Below are 13,843 nucleotides of genomic sequence, written 5' to 3'. Positions count from 1 at the left end.
TACAGTGACACATAACTACTTAATTACTGTGTATAATCTATTTCTAGAGATGCAATCCCAGACAGATACTTGGAGGTTATAGGGTGTGATACGTAAAGAATATACAGAATGCACAGGAAACAGACAGGTAGGCAGATCTCTAAAGACATTTTCTTGGGTAGTTTTTTTTATTTAAACAGTTACTTTGTTACCCTCAGTGGAACAGGACTGCCAAAGGCCGGGGCAATTTGAGAGGAACCGCAGGTATTGTTGCATCCCACCTGCACGCGCCACTCTGTGACCTGCTGTACAGCAGGGGACATCCCCAACCGCAAAAATGTACCATCCAGATGGTACACTGAAAAATACAAGTGAAAAAATACAAACGAGTGACCTCAAATGGGTGGAGGAGCCAGGCTGGCAGGGACAGCCACTACCTTGTAACATGCGCTTCAAATCACCCTCAAGGTACCCCACAAAGCTCATCGGTATGACAGTCCTTTCACTTGGGCAAAAAGTTCATGAATATTGGAACAGGGTGTTGAATGAGGGTGAAGTTCTTCACTGTCTTCCTACTACAGCAGCTTTTTTGGAAATGCACCAAGGGCTTTGATCCTAAAAACACCTGTAAGCGCCTGGGTTCTACTGACTTAAACAGAACCAATCGAGAGCTTCAGCGTTTGCGGGTTAAGACCCACATCTGTATTTTAAGATCTTGCCTACAGAAGCAGCACTCATTTACCTAAGCGTTTTTATAAGCACACCTTTACTTCAGTGAGCGCAATGTCACCCGTGCGGGAGGCGCCGCGGAGCCGCTTTTCCCAGCGCGGGAAGCCGCCGCCGCCACCGCCCCCCCGGCCCCAGCCCCCAGGCCGCCGCCTCACGCCTCGCCCGTTCGCTTCTCCCCGGGAAGGGCTGGCGGTAGTGCGTGGCGAGGTTTTAGGCCGCCTCCCCGACAGGCCGGGGGCGGCTCGGGCCCGCCTCGCCTCCGAGGGTCCTACGAGGCGCCGCGGCCCGGCCTGACCCGCCGGCAAGGCGGGGGGGGGGGGGGAACGCCCGGCCTCCCCCGCAACGCAGCGCCGGGCCGGGGCCCTGAGCGGCTTCCACGCTACTTCAGGCGGCCTCGGCGCGCCCGGGGGCCCGCCCCTTCCACCGCGCCGACGCTCCTCCTCCCCCATCGTCCCAGCCGGGCGGGGGCAGGGGGCCGGGCCTTGCTGGCGCCCGATCTGCAGGGGGAAGGTGCGTGTTTTTCCCCTGGTCCCCTCATCCTCCTCTTCACAGGGGCCGGCGGCCCGCGCTCTGCCGGGCCGGCCGTGCCCCTCCGCCGGGCTGCGGCGCTGTCCCGGGGCCGTGGGGGGCCCGGCTCCGCTGCCTGGCTCGGGCGAGGAGGGGAACGCGGGACCCGGCCCCGTCTCCTCACGCCGAGGTCTGGCTTTAAAGCCCTGCCAGCATATGCTGGGGAGCCCCCCGAAATGGGGCCTTCAGCATTGGGCCCGGCCGGGCCTGCCCCAGGTCGGTGGGCTGCAGCCCCCAGCCTGGCCGCGGGCCACTGGGCCTGCTTCATGGCCGCCCTCCTGCCTTTCTCTGGAGGGGGACACCAGCTTGGTTGCCCTTCAGGAACGTGGCCGCTCCACTATGTGACAAGAAATGCCAGCTTAGCCTTGTCCTTCCTCTTAATTTAAAAACAAATATTGACCCTGAGTTGTAGCTGGCTGTCGCACACGTGCTCGGGGGACGCATGGTTGGCATTAGGTGCGGCATGGTGCGCTGCGGTGACCTTGAAACCAGCAAAGCCCACAGCAGCCGCTGGCTGAAAGCTATGCCACTGTGAATGGATAAAACCCATAAATACCAGATGGATGCATTAGATATTTAATTACATTTTACAGCCCACTTCATAGTGAAGAGGTCCCAGCATGTAGAGTGGTTTAATGCTTCTAAGTAGGAAAATCTAGTAACTAGTACTCATTTGATTTGTTTTGACAGGACTTTGTTCTTCAAAGACTACTTTTTTCAAATTGATGCAAAAGGGAAGAGTGTATGAGAGGCATTTTTATATATGTATATACAATTTTTGTATATGTGTATATGCGAATACATATTTTATAGAAGTACTAAAATATATATGAGGGACAGAAAAGAGAAAAAAGCATGAAAAATGTAAGTTCTGCAAGCTGAATCAGACTTTGGTAAGGAAGTATTAAATAGGGAGGAGCCTTTTGAATCTAGTGGTTGCATCTGACAAGTTACAAAGTCTGCTCAGAACTACTGAAGAGAAAATTCAAAATAAAAGCACTGGATTTCTGTTTGCTTGTTGATTACTTGTTTCTTCCTTCAAACTGCAGAATTTTTGGGACCTGATCCGAAGTGCTGCATGAGCACCCAAAGCACCTGTTCAGAGGGCCACACATGTGCAACACCTGAAATCCTGATTACTTGTTTTGTAAGCCTTAATTTTCAAAATTTTGCCTGTTTGTGTTTTCAACTTTGTTCAAAATTAATTTTTACTGTTTCTTGAGACAGTTCCGCATCTGCTCACTCCTCTGTATCAAAAGACTGTAAGTGTTGTAATCTGTCGATGAAAGGGGAGCACGTGGGTGTTTCTTACAAAGCAATGCTTGGTATGAACGTAGAACAGATCCCCTGTGTGGGAATGGAAGAACTGCTTACATCTGTGTCTGTCTAGAATGCGTCTCTCTATTTTAGCTAGAGAAATTCGTAATATTTAAGCTAGGGCGACACAGTTTGGCCTTGATTTTGCTCTGGTTATTTTTCTGAGAGAATGAAGGCTTTTATTAAGAGCCTTTCTCATGCTTACCTACTATTCTGAAATCATCTTGCAGTCTTGTCTGGTGTTCCTTCTGTTAGGTTATTACTTTGAATAAAACCTCAAACACTTCTTTGCCCAAAGAAACCCTACAAAGCCTGCCATAGTAAGAGTTCTTACATCTCGTGTTTCCTTGTAAATTTTGACTCATTTCTTTAGACATATCCACTCTAGCTTGGGTAACAACTATGAGTTGTGCCTTGCAATCAGTTGTACTTTACCAAAACTTCAGTCTTTCAGATGAACTCTGTGCAGATATACTTGGATCAGACCCACCGCAACTTTAGAGATTCATACAAAGCCTTTGACTTACCCAGTCTTGTTTCTTGGTGTTTAAAATATATATGATTCTTTTGAACAGCAGAACAATTAAATACTGAATCAGATAAGAACAGATTGCAGATCTGGGCTGGGGAAGACCAACCTGGCATTGACCCCTGTTGGGAGACCTCTGTCAGTAAAAGCTCATATAAATTCTTACTTGTTTTATAACATGGATTTGCAAATGTCTGCCTGTCTTCAATGCCAAATTGGGAAAGCAACTTACAGAGTCTCTCATCGTTGATACAATTGCATGAACTCATAATGCACATGGGATTCTTTTATCTATCCCTGCTATAGTGTATAAAACTTTCTCATTTTAAGATTGAAAACTTTGTCTTGTCATTTCTTCCTTCCTTTCCAGTTGTGGGAGGATGAGGATGAAGGATGGCAGTACATCTAAGGGATAACACCTGCAGGGGTGAAATATTTCTTTAAAAAGTACTTTGTACATAGAAATGTACAAAATGATTACAGTCTTGAAGCTCTACAGTTCTTTCTGTTCTGTCTCTACAGGAAATATTATCTGTCAAAAACTGCATTGCAGTAATCTTTCACGTTTTTGTTGCCAGATGTCTGCAATAATCTTGAAGTAGTGAAATAAATGTAAGTTCTTCAGTTGACCCTAGTCACTTACATTTTCATTGTGATGGCAATGGTAAATTTTCAGCTCAGCTTTGTAATCTTCTAAATGCCAATTACTTGATTAAGTCAGTATTTCTGATAGAATCTGTAGAGAATGCTCTGCTCTTTTTTTGTTTAGGTTTTACAATACAAGAAAAAATTGTATGTCAGCTTGAGAAAAATGTTAACCTTGTTAGCCTGTAGTTTTAAAAAATGATAATTTGGGTGCCTTGATCTTACAAGAGGATTAATTTCTGTTTTTGAGACAGAGGGAATGGACCAGTGGTGGTGGGGTTGCTTTTTAGACTTTATTGATTTATTTAATGTTTGCCTGTTTATTTGCTTATTTGAAATGGAGAGCGTTCAAACACCCAGCTCATTTGGATTATTTTTTTCTGTCCTGGTATTAATAATAGTAATATTTTCTCAAGAGTCTTTTAAATCTAGTTAACATAGAAGTGTTTGATGAATTTTCTCCACAGTGGGTGAGAGAAAAATGTGAAAATCTCTTCGGTGCTGTTTCTGCCAAGAGGGTTTTGATAGAACTATCTAATTAAGAGACATACAGATTAAAATGAATCTCAAAGAAGTTGTTTATATATTTTGGCAAAATGTTCCTCTTTACTACCCGTTTCAATCAGAGGTATGGTAAAAGACCTGTGATCTTAAAAACTGACTTTAAAAGATCCTAATGCTGTTTTAGAATTCCAGTCATATTTATCTCAATGATCAAAACCAATTTTAAATCAGTGATCCTTTTGTTGTATGAGAGGAGGTTCATCTCAGATCACCTATCATAGACATCTCTTACATCACAAGATTTATTTTAAATGTGCCTGAGTGACCATCCTGCATTCAGTACAACAGTGACAGTTTCCACAAGCTCAGGATTTGCCCAAACCTGTTTTGTGACCCCACAGATGCAGCATCTTGTGCATCTGAGAATTGATGTCACCCCTGTGAGGCCTGGTTTAGTTCTGATGTGAGAAAACAGTTCTGGGTTTAAGTATATGTCTGTTGGGTTGTTGTTTTTTTTTTACTTTCTGTTTCTCCAGTTGCTGGTTATGGTGTCTGATCTTTCACTTAAATGCACTGATAGTACATTTCCTGCTAGAACACTCTGTATGAAAGGGAGTGAGATCACTCTTCTGCCTTCCCCCAATTTTTCTAACTTTCATCTGCTACATGTATATTGATATCCGGTGCCTTTAATTTTTGTGTTAGTATTTTTCAGAAGAGGCACTTGACTGTGAATTTACATAAGACAAGTGAGTCAAAAGTAATTTTATGTTTCAAGTAGCCCCACAAAAGGGGCTTATGTAATGTTATGCATGTACCAATAGACAATTGAGAAAGAAATGTGCTTTTCTGAGGCCTTAAAATGAGAGCTGAGCCAATAGACTCCATTGGGAAAGCATCCACTTTTTTATCTGTAACTTTTGAAGACCAAAGCATAAATTTGATTCATCTGTAATGGTTTCCCCTTCTACTCTCCACAGGTTTTGAGGTTAGTGTTTCTGATCTTGTTGATTTTTACTGTTCTGAATCACAGGGCTCACCTTCTAGTGCCCTCTCTGGTCGTGTTCTCCCATACAAAACATGAGAGCTCTAATGTGGTGGACTGTGAAAACACTTACTGAAGTTTTAGTTTAATGAAATTCTTTATTGCTTTGGAAGCAGAAAGAATTGTAAGTAACTAATTTCTTTAAGATTGATCATATGCTGCAGTGGGCTATTAATATTTTCTCTTATGACAACTAGATAAGGCAGAAAAGTACATTACTAATCTCAGGTAATGTATTCAGTGCTGCTGAAAAATACACAGAGCAGACAATTTCTACCTCAGTGATGCACTGTAAGATATCCTAGAAAGAAAACAAAGTCAACTTGATTTTAATTACTTGTTCAGTTTGGTTGTCATGAAATAGTTGTTGGGTAAGGAATCTCTGGAGGGTTTTTGGAAGTAAAAAAGTCTCAGAAATATGCTTGGAAAATTCTATGCAGGCTCTGAGTAACTACCCTTGTCTAATTTACCTGCAGCTGCTGCAGAGGTCTCCACCCCACCCACCCACCTGTCCCTTGGTCAGTGATCCTCACCCAGGTAGGAGAGGTGGTGGAACGAGCAGAGTTGTCTGCTCTTCAGGCTGCAGGGACCGCCACAGTCCAATCTTCCTTTGGGTAGTACATCCCCATTTTCTCTTTGGCAGTAACCTCGTGGTACTAATGCTCATTATTAATTTCTGCAAAGAATAAATGTTTTTTACTGGATTGGTTCCCAGAACCAGCTTGCTGCTGACTCTATGGATGAAGTTCTAGTGCAGGTGAATGGCAGTTAGTGGAGGGCAGAGCCACTGTAGCTGGGACCTAGATGGACTTAAGCCACAACTGATCCAAATCTTCTGTTGCCCAGTCCATAGGCTGGTAAAATACACTTAACACTCATTTTAATATCCATTATGACTGCAGCTATGGTCTGTGATTCATGCTTCATTTTGTTCTTGTGTTTTACAGCTGAAGAGAAAACTTACAGGAAGGGTGGTAATGAGCAGGATTATCTCTGTGGCTGCCCTTCAGAGAGTAACTAAATGAGGACAGATGTGCTTTTTTCCAGCAAGTGATGCCACCCAAGTTGGCAGATACATCTTGCTTTGTGGTGCTATCTGCTGTACACTAGAGCTGTGATTATTAAACAGACCTGGCATAGCCAAACCCACCATATATGATAGAGGTGGATCATATGGGGGTAGTCATGCAATTTTGGACTGTTCTGGCAAATCTGAGAGAAGAGAAGGTGGTCAAACTTGAAGAAACTTGGAGAGAACAGCTTACATTGAATGTCAAAACATCTCCTAAAAGTTTGCTGTGCTCTTAGCAGGTGACAGTGGTGTCTTCAGCCTCGCATCTGTATTTTGACTGGGACAGTGAATTTTTTGTTTCATTGAAAAAAGGGGTGGTTGGAATAACATGATTATCTTTCTGTGTTTATATCTTGCAGTAGGTGAGATGGAAACTCATTTGCAAGTCTTTTTCCCTAGAGGAAAAGCTATTTCCCAGTGCTAAGTGGTGTTTCTGTTAGCAGTCCTCTCATTGCTCAAAGTATGTCTGACTTTTTGGCCCAGAAAGATAATCCTTCTGACACAACAGCGTAAGTTATTTTGTGTTCATAAGCAAACAACACTTTATGCTTTCTCTAGTATGGGAATTTTGATGTGGCTAGAAATGGTATCTTTTTTTTCCTCACATCATACTCTCCCATCTGATGTTATTTGTGAAGCAAGTTTCTGAAAAGTGTTTTATGGTTTAAGCTTTTAGGCTGAAGTAAATGCATGTTTTAAGCTTTATTTGAGGAACTGTCATTATCAATAGTGATATATCCTGTGTTTCTTCAATCAGATCATATGGCAAGGTTTATTTAAGGTAGAAGCTTTAAAAACCCCACAAACATATAAAGTGAATCCTGTTTTTTTGGCTCTGACTTCAAGTCAGGAGATGAGCCCAGCACTTAAAAAAATGCACGGTATATATGTCTGTAAAGCATATCTGATGTTTCTATGAATGTTTTTAGGTGTTTGGGTTTTTTTGTTTTTGTTTTTTTTTTCAAACCAGCACCATTTTCTTGTGATTGTGGTGTAGCCCTCTCAGCTATCTCATCATTACATTACAAACCACATTCCTGTCAGTCCCACTGTCATGCATTTACAGGTCTCAAGGGTTTAACAAAGTCAGAACAGTTATATTTTGGGGCAGTAGTAGTAAAATTTTAAATTTTTTTCTCCCCTTTCACATGCTGCTTTATCTCCTTTGGCATTTCCTCATTGTTGTAATGCTGGAAGATATGGCACTTTGTAACTTCTGTTCTCAGTGTGTTGGTATTAGAATTAAATGTATTCAGATGAGAGAGTTGGCGTTGCTTAGCCTGTAGAAAAGATGGCTCTAGGGAGAATATTGTGGCCTTTCAGTACTTGAAGGGGGCTTATAAGAGAGGTGGAGAGAGACTTTTTAATGGGGTCTGTGGTGATAGGACAAGGGGTATAATGTTTTTAAACTAAAAGGGGATAGATTTAGACTACATATAAGGAAGAATTTTTTTACAATGAAGGTGGTGAAACTGGAACAGGTTGCCAAAGAGGTGGTAGATGCCCTGTCCCTGGAAACACTCAGGGTCAGTCTGGATGGGGCTCTGAGCAACCTGATCTAGTTGAAGATGTCCCAGCTCATTGCAGGGGAATTGAACTAGGTGATCTTTAAAGATTCCTTCCAACCCAAACTATTCTACGATGACTGTTTTCTGAAAATTTGGGACACACAGCCCAGTTGAGGAGCATGCAGACAGGAATAGGAGCATGGGAAAGTTCCTTTGAAGAATGTTATATAAAAATAACTATTGGGAGCTTATCAGTATGTGAACTGTATATAAAAAAAACAGATGCACACTGGATAAATAATAATTAGAGTAGGCATCTGTCTAATGCAGCCTCCCAAATTTATCAAAATGAAACATGCTGTCTAACATCTCCTGTCCCTACAGACAAGCAGCATAGGAAGGATGAAAGTCAGCTAATACTAGCTCTTCTTCTGGAAAACATTTTTAGCTGTGGTGAGGTAACAGCTGGGCTGTTAGCTGCAAGCATTGCTGCAACTGCGAGTGGTGGTCTGTGCAAGCTCAACTGCTCATCTGAAAGCAGAAGGTAACTTTGCTATAGAAAAAGCTTTACTCTAGGAATTAAATGAGATAGTAAACTTAAGAAATGTAGACTTCTTGCTGACCTTGCCTGCTCTCCAGGTGTTTATAGCTAAGTATGCTGTTCTTAACAGTTAGACCTTGTTGATAAACATGGAGTAAGGGGTGTAGGATTAGTGTTGCGTCAGATCTGTTCCAATGGATAACTGGGAAGTCATTGTAATCGGGGAGCAGGATTAATACATAATTCGTTGCCCAAAGCACTGTTTGTGTACCGGCCCATCTTCCAAATGGTTTCAAAGAAGAGCTTTCTGAGGAGTGACCCAAATATAGAAATCATGGAAGTCTGGGCACATGCAGTGAGACCATCATCCTGAAAGGATCAGCACTTCACTGAGAAGCCAAAGATGACTTTTTGGCTGCTTCTGAATGAAGGAGCAGTTGTAACTTCATGTGAAATCTACCTTATCAACTGCTCCTGCTTGCAAGATGATTTATGTGATAAAATCGAAACCAAGTGTAAGCAATCCTCCAATACCAGTTTCATTTTAATTTGGAATTGCATTTATTTCATGAAGAAACTGACATTTACAACATCTGGATTCACTGAAGGAGATGGAGGCTCTGTTTTTTTCCTCATACTAGTAACACCAGAGCCCCAAATATTAAACAATTTCTTTACTCATGCTGTGGATAAAGCCCTCTGAATCTTATGTGATTATGACAGGGCAAATACGTGGTTTTGAAAATCACCATTTCATAGCTAGATCGAAGTAAAATGGTTTAAGTTGGTTGTTTCTGCAAGCTTTTGTCTCCTTAATGATTAGTGTTGAGACTAGCAACACTTAAAAGGCTGTGTTCCCAAAGCTGTTCTTGCAGAGGACTACTTAGCAGGTAGGATAAAAGCCAGAGCTGTCCTCATACCCAGGGTCCCTGCCCAGTTTAGTGACACTGGATCTAAATAGCAATTTAAAGAGTGTCTAAATAGCTTCACTTTTTATTTTGTTCCAGGCATAACTTCTTCAGCAGACCCAGGAGCTTGTGACTGTCACCTGCAATACCAGAAGCATAGGACGTATAACTGGGTTCTGGAAAAGGAGCTGTGGGCTCTCTGGGCTCTGCTTGGCTGAAGGCCCTGTGTGAAGTGCTTCCTGAGCTCAGGTGCAGTCACTCACCTGGGCCTGGTATGTTCTTGGCAGTGGTGGTGAGCTGTTTTCTCAAAGATGGCCTGTGTAAAAACTTCTCTGGAGTTTGGGAGCTGACACCTGTGTGTCAGCTTTTCCTCATGCAGTCTGAACTATGCAGAAGTATTTAAGACCTAGGAGGAATATTCTGGCTGTTTTGTTTTCTCCTGTACTTTTATGGCATAGTTTAATCTCTGAGTGTTATTGGTCAGGTGCAGGGTCAGAATCGTGTCAGTGAAAAGTCAGTAAGATGCTGTAATATCGTATTTGCAGGGAGAAGATTGATCACATTCTGTCTTCAATAGTGTTGCAGATGCTGTAAAATGTGTGCCAGAAAATGACGTATATGTATACCTAGTCAGCTTATGTTTGCCAAAGTCAGTCTCTTCCCTTAGCATGACACTCAAGTACAGTATCAGCTTTTGTATTGTCACATTCAAGACCCTGCTAAGCACCTGAATCAACCATATGGTACCACAGATAGATTGGCAGCTAGGATGAAGAACCTTTGAGGATTTTGAAGGCTAGATCTCTATTTGTTTTTCTAATACCATGACATTGAAGCAATAGTTGTGTTGAGAAACGGGAGTTTCATAGTTCATTAAACTACCTTCCTTCTCACAAATATTTTTTCCCATTTTGGAAAGCTATCTCTAGGGTAGCTCCTGAATAGGTTTTGGCAATGGTACTTCCGTCAGGTATTCTGAAGGTGCTGTTATAATGTCATTAGTCCAATGCTGCTGCACTCAAATACTCTAATTTAAGCACATGAATGGGGTTCAAACGTATAAATTGCTAGTATAGCTGCTTTTCCTGGTGATAATTCTGTGTACTGAGAAATCAACACAGTCCTCTAAAAGGCGTTTTAGACTCTTGATTAGACTTTGAACATCTGCTCAGGTTTATGCTGTCACTTTTTGGTTGCTTCAGAGAGAAGTTTCTTTTGTTTCAGCTGTTTTCTTAGAATGGTAATTCATCAAAAGGTATTAAGAAATTGGCATTCATTCATTCAGGTTTCAGCTATTCTTTGGTTCTCCACAGTGTGTTCCTCTCTTCCGCATTAAAAAAAAAAGCACCTGTAGCTGGTAGTAGCAAGATGTATGTTTGGGAACTAAATATTCAAAATTACCTTCAAATTTTGCATTGAGGTACTTTCACATGAAAATTTTATACATCCGGGCTTCCCTGTGCATATTTTCTCATGCTCGGATTTAGTCTACACAGAAAATTGTCAGTTTTTATCTGAGATTTACCAACCTATCTGAGCTCAGTGTAAGTTGTTTCATGGGTTACCTGCATGAGAGATCTTCTGAGTTCACTGCATGAGAATTCTGGAGAGAAATGTGCCAGCTGTGTGAGTGTGCGAACAAAAATTTGAGAACAGACGTTTTCAAATACTTATTGCTAGCAAGCTAGATACAGTAATTGTTTACATTTATAACTATTTTGCTATCCTCTATTAAAAAAAACCCCAACAATACAACTGAAACACATCTTTAAAAATTCAGTTTTGCAAGTAGAATTTCATGGCTCAGAAAAACAGGAATTGTCTTACCCAGACTCACTGCTGTCAGCATTTGTTACTGCCCTCTCTGTAACTGGGGTGGTGTGTTTACTCTCGATATGTTCTTTGAGGGCTTTGTTGGTGGTGTTTTTGGTTTTTTTCCACTTTGTTTTCCAGATCACTTTTTATAATATGACCGTTTGCTTCACTGCAGCAAGCTTTTGACTGGCTTCTATTGCTGTCAGGAGAAAGGGGGCTGAGTGGTCATGCTAATTGAAATGTCTTTCATGTGGCAATTGAATTGCTTGGAGATGTCACTTCTGGGTTTGTCCTCTTCCAATTGCTTGTCCATTTTGTCTGTCTGTAGTTATAAGTTCCTAAAGGCATGTTTGTCTCAGTATATCTGTGTAGTGGGTAGTACTGTGGACCCTGGTCTTAAATGGTCTGAAATTAATGAATATAGATGGATGTCTGTTGTCATAACTGACATTTTTTGTCCTGCAGTAGCAAAATCGTTTGATAATTTTTTGGTCTCTTAAATGGGAGTAAAATGGAGAATTTAGAAGTTAAATGCAGAATCAGAACTGCCTCATGCATGGTAGCTGTAGTGCTCCATGATCAAATGTGTGCTGCACTGCGGCATAGCTTTGATGAAGAAATGGTGTTGGAACTTTCCTCAACATCAGGAGGAGATCTGGTTTTGCTAATTTATTCCTCAGAATTGGCTGAAAACCAGTTTTCTATCAAGCTCATTAAGTAAAGAGTATTTATCTTGTTTACAGTCTGTTCTTTGCCTTGGTTCTTTATGTTTAAACTTCTTAAGCTTGCTTTTGCTTGTATGTTGCAGTGCAGTCTGTGATGGGATGATGCTCCCAACTGTACTTTGCCACTGATCTGTAGCAATTTGTGTCTGATGTTGATATGTTGGAATACAGTATGATATTTAAGTGCCAATATTATGCTCTAGTGAATATGATGCAATCATAAATGACATACTTCATAACATATCATTGAAATTAATATCCTTTCCCACCCTTAATATAAGTAGAGAAATGTGTGCATTATAAAGATCGGGTTTTTTTGTCAGTTGTAATGAGAAATTCTTGACGCTGTGCCTTTTTCATATAGTTGTATTTACAAATTCATCCTTTATTGCTCTGGAAAGGGAAGGCTCAGTGGGCATATCGTACAGTATGGAGGCAAAAGACTAGAATATCAGTTTTCTTAACGAGTCTAGCAATATGTTCACCAGATTTCTCAGCTTCACAAAACCACTTGAATGTTGTTACTATAGCAGTATGAGGAGCATACTTTTTCTTGGGACAGTAGACTGCATGAAAAAAACTAGCAAATAAAAAAGATGTTCAGAAAAGTTACAGTGATTTTAACCTCTTTTTTTTTTTATAATATTCTTAAATATCGCATCATATTTAGCAATGCTGAATAATTATTGACTTAATTTGGGATTGTGGTGCTACTTATAGTCTGTAAAATGAGACTGTAGGTATATAGAATAAAATAGCAGAAAACTTGGCCTGTTGCACTCCATTACATAATTATTAACTAAGGTTACTTATTTTGGTGGTTCATATTGGCAAATATTCTGACCGTTAATAACATATAGACACCTTTAAAACAGATTTAATTGTTGGAAGGAGACGTCAAAGTATTTGTACTTTCTGGCCAAAATCTGGAGCAACATAAAGCATACATGTGTTCAGTAGGGTTGAACAGCCTTCTGCTGGAACGCTGCTTGGAGGAGCACCAAGAAGTGCCTGCAGGTGCCAGATACTTGGCAATTTGATTCCTTTTCGGCTTTCAAAGGCCTAGCAGACCCAACCTGTGACAAGAACAGCCCTGCGCTGACTATTGCTAATGAAACTTGGTTTGCTCCTGTTACAATATCCATCCATCAACTTTAGCAGCTCTTGCTATCCAGGGATATGGATTGATCATTTGCTCATAGCTCATACTTTCTGTTTTAGGCTTTCTCCTGGTATGACGATAGGTTTCATCCTTTGGCCAGATGCAGCTGCTAGTCTTTCAATAAAAACTTGAAAAGAAAATATTTAGCATCAGAATTGTGGGAATAATTTAACTAAATAACAGCATACAAGATGTCTTGTTGAACGTGTTTTAGTTTAGAATTTTGGGTGATAGATGTTTAAGTATGGGGCCTTGCTGGCAATTCTTAAGTGCCCCTTAATTTGCGCCTCTTGTTTCTCTCTCTTGGGTATTTAATTCTTTTCTATAGCATAATTCATCAGCTCACATAAGAAAGTACAGAAAATACAGAAGAATTTGTAAAAGATTTCTGTGATTATATTGCCTTAATAAAAAGGGTGTGCTTTTCTCGTGTTGGTAATGCTAAAAGAAAAAGGTGCGGTTGTGTCTATATTATGTGTGTTTTTAGTGCAAAGATATGTGTCTATCCCAAGGGCCTTTACAGTCAAGAAAGGTTCCTTAAATTAGTAAGAGGCCATTAATGTTTTGTCTCAGAGTGTGTGTGTGTGAATATATTTATTTTTTTCATAGTTTTCATAGTATTTCTACATCTGAAGGCAACTTGTCTTTTTTTTCACACTAGAGCAATAGTTGCAGACTTGAAGGAGGTGTCACTGAAGTTGAGCATCAGAATAGCAGATAAATGCAGCTCTGTTCTGTTATGTTTTGATTTAATTGTCCAAAATAATCTTTTGCACCCTCCCCCAAGCTGTCTTTCA

General features: G+C 41.0%; 1 protein-coding gene across 1 annotated transcript in view; it reads left to right on the top strand.

The window, feature by feature from the left end:
* Positions 1 to 1,014: 1,014 nt before the first annotated feature.
* Positions 1,015 to 13,843, top strand: part of CPQ (carboxypeptidase Q) — a 163,726-nt gene continuing 150,897 nt past the window's right edge. Inside the window, 2 exon segments of the mRNA XM_037380938.1 lie at positions 1,015 to 1,218; positions 2,325 to 2,422. The gene's annotated coding sequence lies outside the window, so the exon portion shown is untranslated.

Source organism: Falco rusticolus, chromosome 3 (assembly GCF_015220075.1).
Source record: "Falco rusticolus isolate bFalRus1 chromosome 3, bFalRus1.pri, whole genome shotgun sequence".
NCBI lineage: Eukaryota > Metazoa > Chordata > Aves > Falconiformes > Falconidae > Falco > Falco rusticolus.
This window is presented reverse-complemented; position numbering and strand designations above follow the sequence as displayed.